The sequence below is a fragment of the Uloborus diversus genome, chromosome 3 (genome assembly GCF_026930045.1).
Source record: "Uloborus diversus isolate 005 chromosome 3, Udiv.v.3.1, whole genome shotgun sequence".
Taxonomy (NCBI): Eukaryota; Metazoa; Arthropoda; class Arachnida; order Araneae; family Uloboridae; genus Uloborus; species Uloborus diversus.
In genome coordinates this window covers 46,608,597-46,621,793 of record NC_072733.1, presented here as the reverse complement: position 1 = coordinate 46,621,793, position 13,197 = coordinate 46,608,597, and the positions used below count along the sequence as shown (strand labels likewise).

The following is a 13,197-nucleotide window of genomic DNA, read 5'->3' as shown; positions in this document are numbered from 1 at the left end:
TCTTTTCCAAGAAAAAAAGACCTTCTCGTAGGTCTTTTTTACAAAAATAAAGAAAATTTACAAAAATATTTTCCTTTTTCACAAAAATAAAGAAAAATTCACAAAAATATTTTGCTTTTCGCCCAATCTAAAGTTGCGGGTGTGACATTTACACTAACTAAATTAGTCATCAGCAAAAATATTTTAGAGTATAGGTTTCAATTTTTATATTTTTCAATAAAGATTACTTGCAGGTACATTGATGCCAATTTGCAAGTTGATTGATATTTTATTTATTTTTTTAAAAATTAATTTCTACCCGTTGTGGGTGTGACATAAAAAGGACATGCATTTTCACCTTGCGATCAACATTCAAAACTCTGTGAATTATATCAACTGATCGAACTGGTTTTTTTTATGTTAGACAGTAATACTTAACTAATTATTCTATACAAAAATTTAGATACTCACTCAATTAGTTTCGCTGTAAAAAATATTCAAAGTTGCCGTTGCGGGTGTGACACCCCGTTGCGGGTGTGACTTGTGTGGCCAATAAAATAACAACATACACAAATAGTTATCAATCAGACATTTTATGATTAGCACAGTAATAAATAAGAGAAATTGCAAATAACTAAGGAAATTTTTTTTACATAAATCTTATTTCCAATCTAGAATTGATGATTTCAGGGGGTGTTAGTTTTCTTATTACAATGTTCTGTTTCTCCCATGATATGTCTGACTGATTGGGACAGATGTATACATGTTCTGAAGGGTTTTTTCTCCAAGTATTCTACTTGTATGTCTTCTCCATCTATTTGTTTGATTTGACCAATTTTTTTTTTTTTTTTTTTTGAGGTAGAAAACAAAACTAATTCTACAAAATCTCTAATAGCATTTATATCACCAAGGGAGATCGTTTACGACTGAGGCAGCAATGAAACTATCTTCAGTGCACTTTCTACAGTTAGTGCCTGCCACTTGAATTGTACCCATATCGATCGGTACAACATGGTGTACCGATTGTAAGTTTGGTATAGCTTTGTACAAGGCAGCAGCGTGCGTGAAGCATTTTTGCAACATCTTTTGTGATATCGCTCTCCGCAGAATAAAGTACTCTGATTTTTTTAAGAGCCTTTTCTGCTCAAATGGCAAAATCCGATGCAGAATTGACTGTTGCTCTACGCTGTAGAACGGCAAGTGACACCATTTTTTTTTTGTTACCGCACCAACACCATCCACAGCTTCTTATCTATGAGTCCTTGCAAAGTATGACCATGCAATTTTAATGTTGTAGTCTTTATGGTTGTATGACATTAACAGAAGATTGTACCTGTCTATGGATTGCATTACCAAAGGTTTGAGCTCTTCAAAAAATTGCCATCGACTCCGTTTCTACAGCTGGAGATGGTGTGGCCCCTTTTGTCAAAGATTTCTTTCTCTCGCTACACTTTCTCTGCCTCTCATTCTGGTTTTGCCTCTACATTTTCTTTTTTTTCATGGCCAAAGATGTAATTTTTTAAAGTAGTTTCTTCGCAATTTCTATTCTTGCTTTGTTTCTTTCCCTTTCTTTTAGAAAATATTCCGAGTATTTAGCCGAGTTTTCTTTCATCTTTTTACGATGATTTCGGAATCTTTCAGTGCTGTTCATTCTTCTGCAAAAAAAAAAAAAAAAAATGTGTAAAGTGAATAAATATAGCACTACAAGTCCCAGAATATATTGTTGAACATTTTTTTTTTTTTTTTTGAAGTTCTTTGAATTTTTTAACCCCAAATGAAATTAAAAACATTAAGTTTTGATTCATTTAAAACTTTAACTGACAGAATTTTATACAAAGTTTTTTTTAATAAATATTTTAATAAAAGTTTCATTACTATTTTTATTATTTCTTTATATTTATTTTGAATTTGAAGTAAAAAATAATCTGTCCCTAATATTACATTATTTGTTTTAAAAAGTAAAGGGGGAAAAAGTCAAATGCTGAAAGCAAAATTATACATTTTTATACATATTAAAAAAGATAAAATATTGTTTTGGTTTTTTAAAGTTTTATTTAAAAAAAAAAAAATCTTACCTTATTGAATAGTTGCCTTAATTATAAATCAAGAAATACAAAAATGTTTCTTAGGAGAACCAATAATATAGAATACTAAACTAAATAAATCAACTGCACATGCTCTAAAGATACTAATTTTGAATTAACTGGGGGTCTAGACAAATAAGTCAAAGGCCAAAGGTTAGGTCAAAGGTTAAAACATTAGTGCTGTCATCTACATGCATTCCAGAATTACATTTGTGTTTAATTTAAAAAGATGTTGCGGGTGTGACTTTAACTAAATGTCACACCCGCAACAGGAACAAGTCACACCCACAACGCTTAATAACTCCAATTAAAACATTAATTAATTTTTTTTTCTGTTTGTTATTCAAAGTACTTTAGTAAACTATTTTAGAATATAAAGTTTCAAAACTTTTAGGCAAATAAATTTTTCTGTGGAAATATAAAGGCATTTTTTTGTTGCGGGTGTGACACAATAATTAAGAATAATTAAATATGCTTACCTTTTGTAGTGAAGATTAGTAGACATTTCTCTTCAGGAAAAAACTGTTGCTAATGAATGTCAGATTATGTGTGAAACTTTATAGATTTCTAGAATTATTTGTTCAGCTGTAATAGACCATGCAACATAAGCAGTTTTGGTGCAGTCTAGTTCGTACTGATATAGTTCCACTTTAGTAATTAAAATAAGAATGTTAATGACATAAATGAAATTTTTTTTCAATAAAATATGAAATAGTATACTTTTAACAGTGTGTATGCAAAATTTCAACCATATTGAATGAAATTTGAATTTTCATCCTCAGGTCCACTTTTTTTTGGATTGGGCGTTTTTCACAAAATGGGGACCCAAAAAATAAAACCTGGATCGACCCCTGATATATATAGTTATCTCACAAGAAATTAGATTTTGGCAAATGTAAAATTGATTCATACAGTGAAACATGTTTAACACGAAAACACTTAACAGGAAAAATTCGTTAACGCAAAGTGGTGTAGCGGTTCAGACAGTATACTGTGCAATTTAACACAAATCTTTTAACATGAAAAACTATTTTAGTCCCTTAAGCTTCGTGTTTAAAGTTTTCCAATGTATATTCTGGTATATAATGTGCAGGTAACATACTTTCAGATACTTAAAAGAAAAAAGGTCAACAAATAATACAAAGTGCTGTATAGTTCGCAAAGAGTATCTATCACTTCTTATTAGTTACATATAAAAGCCACATTTTCAGATTTTGTTACATTATGAAACAACAATTTTAAATAACAAATGGTGATAAATGCAAAAACTGAACTTACGAGCAGTATGCAGGATAAATAAATCCAATGGTTACATAAAGCGTGTAATACAAAACTGAACTTTCTACAATAAAAAGCAAATACATACATGCATTAATGGAAATTGGTAGTAGTAAAGGAAATTTGTAGAAAAAGTTACTAAAAATAAAAATCTACAAGCATGGAAGTTATGCTACAGTTTTACAGCAGCTTATAAGCCTGAATACAGGTTAAGGCAGTTAGTATTTTACTAAAATAATATAAAATTCAACTTTTTGCAAAACTAACTACTCATTTTAATGATTAGAATGCATTTTAAAATGATCTATTTTAGCAACTAAACTAGATCCAATATTATGGATACAATATTGGGCAGAGACCTTTTTATTTAATTGTGTTAAAAGAAACCAGTAGCTATACAACAAATATCCTTATCTAAATTTCAAATTAAATTTCCATTCTAATCATCCTTGAATCAAAAATTTGACTAGGTCTACCCATCCTCACCTCAAATCAACAGCAAGACATCTAAACCTAGAAACAGTAAGATATCGTACTGTTGTTCTGAGCTGACAACATGCAAAAGCTCATACTTACCAGTTTTGTTGTGAGGTGTTTACAAATATGCAATGAAACTGCTCTTTAACACAACCAGATAGCCTTAACAGTTACTTAACAGCATTGATTTCAAGAAATTGGGTTAAAATTTCAAACCCCTGTTAGCTCCAGATTAATATACTATGACGAGCTGCCCACCCTCCCGGTTTGTATGATCATTTTCAATTATTACCCTCACATAAAAAATGAGCTATTTATAGCTATAGGTACATAAATATTGACAAAAGAAAAAGTACAGAGGGAGTTGGAGCAAATGTCCACTTTTTAACTTTTTATTTTTTGTCTCGTCAAAAAATTAAATGAGCAGTTTGATTTTCTACCATGAGTTTCATTAAATATTTTTCATCATCCAGTATTTTTTAGAAAATGTTCCCATTCGTCAGCTTTCTTTACACATAAATGTCTTAAAAGAAGTATGAGAAGCGTACCAACGCATTATGAAAATGATGTCTATCCTAAAAGTTTTAATGATGAATATTATCCAATATTGTAACTAACTTATGTTCTTTTGTGTATAGCATGAAAAAAAAAAGTTTAAAGATCAATATAACAAATTAAAATATTTTCACCAATTTCAACTCACTTGGAACCATCTACATTCTAGATCTTCCATCAATTACTAGAATTTTGCTTTTCTGATTCTTCTAAAAGTTTATGGGTTTTCTAAAAGTGGACCAAAGTAACCTGGGTTTTTGGAATGAACTGCGAGACCTTACTTTAGGAGAGGAGTTCATTTTATTACTCCACTCCCTTCATTAAATCCATTGACAACAAATGAAGTTGCAGACTTATGTAAATTACTCAATACTGAAAAAAAATAGCAATAAAATTTGTTCAGTATAACTGTACCATGTGACTTTTTTATAGGATTTGTAGGACAGCAGGGAGTATTTGTTGGTCAGAAATTAAAATAATTATAGTGTTAATATTATAGAATTCAAAGTGCTCACCATCCAACAAGTCCCGACTCCCCTACAACAAGAGATTTTTACTTTGTTTACAAAGTTTGCAGACGATTTTTGTAAACAAACTTCTGTTTTTCTACATTTTTTGGTTTGCAACAAATGTTGGTTGCAAATTTTGAAGTTTCTCCAATTGATAATTACAGATTGCAAAAGGCGCAAACAATTTTTAAAAGGTACTGGTATCATTGTGGTAACCTACTCCCTTTAAACTTGGCATTTTTGCTGTTTGGCCACAATTATAACACTCTAGAGAAGTACAATGGATTCTGGTAGAAAGTTTGTAAGAAATTATTAAGTTTAAATACAGTTTTAAATTTTATTTAGGTCTGAGAATGCAGCTAATTACCTTTAGTTTAAAATTCAATATGAGAAAAATTTAATTTATATGTACAGTCTTTTGAACTAAAATTTTCAAATGAAAGTAGGAAACTTAATTGGTTGATGCTGATAGGTCACTGGTCCAACGAACAACTATTTCATGGTGGTCAGAAACAATTTTCACAGGTCTAGAACCAGCAAACCACCAATAATTTGAATGCTGCATAATAATTCTACTAAACTATTTTATATTTTTCACAAGTGCAAACAAAATAAAAATTTGTAATCAGAAAACAAGTTAAAGTACAATTTACTACTAACTATGTAAAGTATAATATACTGTGAAAGCCTGAAACCTGGTAAATGCACTGATCTGAACTAGAATTTCTGGATAGCTCACTTCCCCTTAGCCGGGGGAAGCCGTTCGCCGCTTTCATGAAGAGGGTTTCAGTGTGGTTCCAGCTCCTAGCGTGGCTACTTTATCGCTAGTTTGGCAAATATTTGGCGAAGATGCCTTTTGGCGAGGGCTCTTTTGTTGTTCATTGTTGCATTGTTCAATGTGGTTCCAGTGTTGGATTTTAAATCGGATGCGTATAGTTTTTTTTTTATAACAATCAATGCCTACTTGTAGTGCATATAATTGCTCTTATACAAGCATCAAAATGTTAAAACCTTAGAGAAAACTGTTCATCTGTGACAGGGGCGGATACAGAAAAAACTTTTGGAGGGGTCTGGAAATTAAATAACGCACCCCCCCCCCCCCCCGCATACAATGTTTCATAACAAAGTTTTCATGACTTTATTTTTAAATGTTTCTTTTAGGATCACTTAGGGCCTTTTCGTCTACTTTTAGGTACATAAATATTATACACTAATATGCTTTGAATGAGGACGTAAAACATCTTTAACATTTCAAGCGAATCAGGGGTGCCCACAGGAGGGGATAATGGCGCAAGTTGCGTAATCAAAAGTTTTTTTTGTTTGGGGGGGGGGATTGTTTTAATGTTTTTATTTTTTTGAATTTGATTAATTTTTAATGATTATTTTTTTTAATTTAAAATTTATTGATTAATTTTTAATTTAAATTGTTTATTTCATTTCATTCTGTTTATAATTTATTTCATTTATTTATTTAGTGTGTGTATGTCATTGGCGTAGCACAGAACTTTTCTGATAAAATAATCAAAATAGCAATTAAAATTAAATTAAAAAAATACAATAAAAAAAAAGAGCAAAAACAAATGAAAAATTTTAAAAAATGGAAAGAGGATTGAGAAAAATAAGGGGGGGAGGATTTGTGCCATTGAACTTGGGGGGGGGGGATGGGCACCCCTGAAACGAATTAAATACTAAACCCAATATAACATCACTGAGATATTATAAAATGAACGGTTTTAATTAGGAACATTGTCATACTGATTATTACACGAGGGCAAGGCTATTAAATAAACCCATACCTCATTTGAGTTTTTATAAATTAATTTATATTTTAGCTGTAAAATGTCATGTAATTAGGAAAATCATAACATCATAACACATAAGTTTTATTGAAGAATTCAGAAACTCTGACCTGGATCTATGTACCCGCAGACTAGGGACGTATCCACGGGGGAGGGACCACTCCTCCGAATCGTTTTGCAACGTAAAACGGAAGAAAGGATTTTTTAAAGTCTTAACTGGGTAACTATTAAACAAGTGAAAATTTGAAGAAATGCAGAATAAGCAATTATTTCTCATTAGCTGCAAAGTATACTTAAGATTTCGACTTATTAGGGCTTCCTGCTCTCTTTCCCAATTCAATTCAGAGCCGTCAAGGACCAAGGCAGGTGCTCGGTCAGTTTGGTAGACTTCCCCTCCTCCCCCCAAAACTCTTATAAAACTTACAGTACGCCAATTTCGGGACTCCTCAAGGGTCGAGCCCCTAGTTTCCGATTAGGCAATAAGTGTCTGATTACCAAGATGCGCCTAATTCAGCTCCTTCCTGCCTAAAAAATGCAAAAAGACGATTCTCGCGTTTTTGTGAACTCAATTATTGTTGTGTGCATAACTTTTAAAAGGTTTTGTTTGCCTATTTTTCTTCATATTTGTAGTCTCAATTACCACCATATAAGGCCTCAAAATAGATTTTTATATCTCTTTTCCGAAAATTTTCCCGGGGGAGAAACCCAAGGAAACCCTGAAATTATGCATGTTCTACATCCCATTTAAAGGGCCACTCTCCTGTTACCAGGTGAATTAAAGATAATAAGAAATTTAAATAAAAACAGCGGGGAGCATTAAAAAATGTGTGTGTGTGTGCTAGGGCAATGTTCGAAAAGAGCGATAACGAGCCCCTCCCGGAAAAAAATTCTGGCCATCCTTTAATTTCCATCGCCTTTCCAAACAATCTTTGCCAAGTCTTTTTTTTCCCCATTATTTTATTTTTAACTAGTGGCACCCACACGGCTTTGCTCCTAGTAGAAAATTAAAAGGTTATTTAGTTCGCTTGTATATTTACAAATAATGTATGATAAATTGGTAATTTACTCGTCCATCTTATGATAATTTTGCCCGGGAAAATGTTCTAAAAATTGGAATAAAAAAAATAGAATTTTCTAAAAATTGCTTCGAGGTGCCCACCCCCAAACTACAAACTAATCTGGTACCAAATTTCATGAAAATCAGCTAAACGGTCTAGGTGTTATGCACATCACAGAGATCCTTGACACCCATCCAGAGAGACTTTCAGCTTTATTATTAGTAAAAATTTCTTTTTGTTATTTTGCAAAATTATCTGCAAGCCACTGAAAAATCTGCAACGCACGTCTCCCATCTCACAGTTTCTGCTACCGGGGTTATATTGAACAAATTTTATTCCAGAAAATGTTATTTCAGTAATCTTGAGTAATTCTCAGGAAACTGTAACTTTATTTTTTTAACGGTTTTCATCAAGATTACAGGAAAAAAATTGAACTCCTTCCTTAAAGTAAGCTCCTTTATAGTTTATATAATTGGCAATTTTTTCATTTTTTGTCAAAAAGAAAAAATTTATGACATCACTTTTTCAGACCAAGAAGGTGGGGTAGGTTGGGATACTCTTTGTGGGGGCACGTTGGACCAAACCAATCTACCCTACATAAATTAAAAACTTTTTTTTGCTCTTAAAACTCAATAATTATAACAATATTCTATGATTTGGTACAGATGTAATATACCCCCCCCCCCCCCCCCATTTGGCGACATCCGATTTTTTGCACAAAATTGAAATATTTTTCTCGCCAATGAGGCGATAAATTTTTAAGCATGGCATCCCTGGTGAAACTAACCTGCGGTTGGCAACGCGAAGGCAAACTTGTTCGAACTTGTTTACTTGGGTTCTTGGTTTTACGCAGGAGAGATACGTGTTGTTTTGTGCAATATACCTTACAGGAATGCTTATTTTGTGTTAGTTTAGATTCAGTAGTTGTGTTTTGAAGTAAAAACATTAGAAAATGCCAGTTTCTTCAAACTTGAAGGTTAATTAAAAGTTAACTCCAACGTGGTGTGTAGCTGTAACGCGCCATTGTCAGATGATGTTTTGTTTTGGACTGAGTGTGAGGATTTATACCATAAAAAGGTAAGTTCTTTATTTTAGAATTCACATAAAAATTCTCACTTCGGAAATTCTTTGTTTTTTACAAATCCTTGAGGGGTTCTTGTAGCTTTTAACTTTATTTTTACTGTATGTTAATTAATTTTACAAAAATAGTTCGGTTATTTTGTTCTAAAAGTTAATTCTTATCGATGCCACGAATTATTTAGACATTAACGTGCCTCCTTTAGGTACTGAATTTTATGTTAACAATTGAAAGTTCTTTCGGTTGTACTCTTAAAAATGCTGAATTTTATTAATAAATCTGCACAATAATGGTGCATATTTCACACTTAAAACTGTGTCATTACTGTACACTGAACGGAAGGAGCCACCCTTGGGTGTACATACACATGAATATGCATAATATACATAAATATACATAATTGTGACCATACTCCGACTGTAATGTGTATTAACAGTCGGAGGGATAACGGACCGAGCGGAGCGAGGTCCTGGCGAGCCAGAGGTCTTAAAGTACTTTCTTAATGAGACCGAGGCAGGGCCGGCGAGCCGAGGTCTCATTACGAAAGTACTATGAGACCGAGGGCTCGTATCCCGGAGAAATGATGAAAAAACAATTAATGCATTAATTTCGACTTGTAATTAATACAATAATTTATTTCATTGTATTTTAATATGTTTACAAAAAAACCCGGCCCTGTACATTTTTGAAGCATATATTCGTGATGTTTTTTGTTGTGCTTTTATGTTGTTTATATATATATATTGTGTTCTGAAGTGCTTTGATCATGTTTTTTTTATCTGATTTTTTCCTGTTGGCACTAAAAAAGCATCACTAAGAACGATGTATGACATATGTCGTCATACATCGTTTTCTTGGCGACGCTTTCTTGGCGCCAACAGGAAAAAGTCGCCAAGGGTGGGGTATATCACATCAGTTCCTATGATTTTTCTTTTGATTTTTAAAAAATAATTGCATATTAATGGTGAATGCTTATTGCTGTTTTTTAATAAAGATGATTTATCAAAAAATCAACTTAACATGTTATATTTATCTTTAAACTTAATATTTTTCACTCTACACACAACAGAGAATGGTAGTTAAAAAGTTTAATAGTATTTATCACTAAATTTATAACAAATGTTTGAGTTATGCAATCCAACGTGCCCCACCAGGCGGACCAACGTACCCTACCCGTGGGGCACGTTGGTCCACTTTACGAGGTTCCGTAAAAAAATTAATATAAAAAAGCTTATCAATTCAATACTTCCAAAAAAATCAGGAAGTGATTAGTTCAATTTTCTTTAGTAAGTTTCACTTATCATTAAATTTTTTGACGAGATAAAAAATGATAAGTAAAAAACCGGAGCAACGTTCCTCACCTCCCCTTATCTGTTACTACTATGGGTAAAATTAAAATTGATTTGTCATTATAGTCAGCCTGTTATTGGAGGGGGGATGAGGGTGGACAATTGCACTCCCCTAGCTTGGAGAAATTAATATATTTATATTTACATCCTACATGACTTCTGTTTGTTGCTTTTTAAATTAATATGCATAAGTACCCTCAGCCCCATCTTCACCACTTGAAAATTTTGTAATGAGTTAAGATAAACATGTTTTTGAAATATAATGCAAAGTATTGCTTGATGCGAGAGACTGAATTAACAAATTGGGGGCAGACATATGTTCGGGCAGACATATGTTCAACTAAAAATTCTCAAATATTTGATAAAATGCAAGTGTTTAGATTTGTGAATATAATTCAAAAGAAACAAAAACACATTGTAACACAACAAGGCAAAATTCATCACACATGTCTTGTTATACCTAATTCAAACTTCGAAAAAAAAGTTTTAAAATCTTGCAGAGAATGAGCTTCTTTTCGATGAAAGATCTGCCTCAGCCAGTTGATAAATATTAAATTATTTTGACACTTGTCTATGAGGCCTATTCACCAATTACTTAAATACATCATTTTCTTTTCATGAATATATTTAATGTCATTTGGTTCAATGCACCACCGATTTGTTTAAAGTATCAGCCCATATATTTTAAAAAGTATTTATCTTCTATTTCTTAATCATTTAAACGTAGGACATCAACGAATGAGAGTAAACAACAAATAGAATAAATTGTTACAATAATATTGCACAAATATTATTACAGCTGGCTTGCAAAATCATAAATTGTAATTATTTAATTAATAAGATAATGGCAAACATTGAAGCCCTAGATTTAAATGGTACAGAACATAATTTCAAGGCTAACTTTAAAAGGGAAGTAAAACACCAGAAGTTAAAGAAGAGTTTTTCCTTTTGATATTTCAAGGCTACTTTACACCAGAGCTTGTACTCATTTTAGCATGGCCTCTATCAGAATATTTTTCCCCCATTAATTTCTGAATGTTTATTTATAGAGCTGTATTACTGGGGGGGGGATGCAGAAATCAAATTAGAGCAAGCTGAAAAACTTTGTTTTGATCCCTCAAAGCTGTAAAAGCTTTTTGCTTACGCAAGGAAATCTCGTAAAAGAGTATTAAAGTAACTGAGCAGCAAGGCATTATCATTTTTAATAAGAACTACTAGACCTAAATATTACACAATGAGCGATTTGATAGAGAAATCTTTCACAAAATTACTTCAAAAAAAAAAAAATCTTTTAAAGCACATTCAAGTATAAATATATGTCATAAATTAAGCGAGATCATGTGTTATTTTGCTTCTTTCGGTAAACATCGGAAGAAATCCGTTCGAAATATTACTGAATTTCATACAATGTTTACGTGAAACTAAAATAAGTTCATTATCCAGCATATTTGATTAAGAATCGTTAATTAAAAATAGAATCGCAGCTTCTGGCACTATTATACAAACAATACATATTTATAAATTTAAGTCTGTCATAACATTGAAATATTATTTGTCAATGCAGAACTAATTTAAAATAAAAACCAAAGATTCTGCATCAAAACAACGGAAATTACTGTCGCCACTTACAACTATAGAATACCAAATTTGCTTTAATTTGTGCATTTCTATCGAACATACAAGCCATTATTTGTATAACTTCGTGCTGTATCACAGTTGAAATGCAAAAAACAGATCATATGAATGAAAATTTAACAAAATTATAAAATACGCTGAGCAGTTACACTAATTGAAAGTATGTAAAGATACTAGTAATGAGGAAAAGATTCATTCTTACTTCTTGGCATTGTTAGGCTTCTGTTAGTTCCCAACTACAAAGAAAATCCGAAATGGGCGTTAATACGAGTGAAATAAAATATTCTGACGGCCGTTATACACTCGAAGTTTGATAAGAAACGAAAATAAACACAATAACACTTACGAGACAATGGAAAGATAGGAAACTTACGCTGTGGCGATCGTTGATAGGAGGAAAAAACAAATTAGTGCAACTAAACTTCTCCGACAGCACAATCTACTAATAGGTGACGCTCAAGGAAGAAATTCATTTGAATCCCGCGGTGTGTGCGCAGTAGTTTAGCGCCTTTTTAAAAAGTCTCGTGTTCTAAACAAAAATAAATAAATAAAATGACTCGACTACAGGAAAAAAATGGCTAATATAAAAAACTGAGTGAATACGATATTATGAAGTTATTTTTAATCATTTCAATTTTCCTGGTTTGATCGACAGCGCTGCATGGAGCAGCTGCTTCCCCTCATTTCAAACTTAAATAAAATAACAAATAATAAAAACATACTTTTTAAACGATTCTATATAAAAAAATATAAGTATGTGACACCAAAAATTTACCCTTTTCAGATGTTCAGTATCGTCATAAATATGCCTGTTTTTTTAAAAAATCTCCATTGACTGTTCCGTTATATGGGACTCACTATTATCCAGGGCTGCGGAGTCGGAAGAAAAATGGCGTACTCCGACACCTGGATTTTGAAATGTCTGACTCCAACTCCGACTTTTATTCATTTATTTTTTATTTTTTCAATTCCCCCCCACCTCATGGGAAGGGGGAAAAACTCTAAACAGATATTAAAACATTAATTTATTTTTATGAAATTTTCGCGTTGTATTTTATTGTAAACTCAAGGTGTATACAACGTTAGAATACAAATACAAAAGTGACTACCAGGCTCTGGGCCCAGCTAGACTGGTCCTGGTCAATGTACAATCCCCAGTGAAGATCAATGGCCCTCTTAAAACTATCTACTCCCTTGCTCATTACCTCCTCTTCTGGTAAGCTATTCCAAGGTTCCACTACCCTGCTAAAGTAATATTGTTTCCTAATATCCATGTTAGAATGAGATTTAAATAGCTTAAAATAATGACCCCTTGTCCTGTTTTCAGTGCTAAACATTAGCCCCGTAACATCTTTCATTTTAATAAATTTAAACAACTGAATCTTGTCCCCTCGGT

General features: G+C 32.2%; 1 long non-coding RNA gene across 1 annotated transcript in view; it reads right to left on the bottom strand.

Moving 5' to 3' along the window:
* Positions 1–12,467, bottom strand: part of LOC129218189 (uncharacterized) — a 17,179-nt gene extending 4,712 nt beyond the window's left edge. The window contains exons 1-2 of the long non-coding RNA XR_008580304.1: positions 12,148–12,467; positions 12,004–12,037 (exon numbers count right to left, since the gene is read on the bottom strand). This is a non-coding gene — a long non-coding RNA (uncharacterized LOC129218189). The remainder of the gene's footprint in view (positions 1–12,003; positions 12,038–12,147) is intronic.
* Between the last annotated feature and the right edge of the window lie 730 nt (positions 12,468–13,197).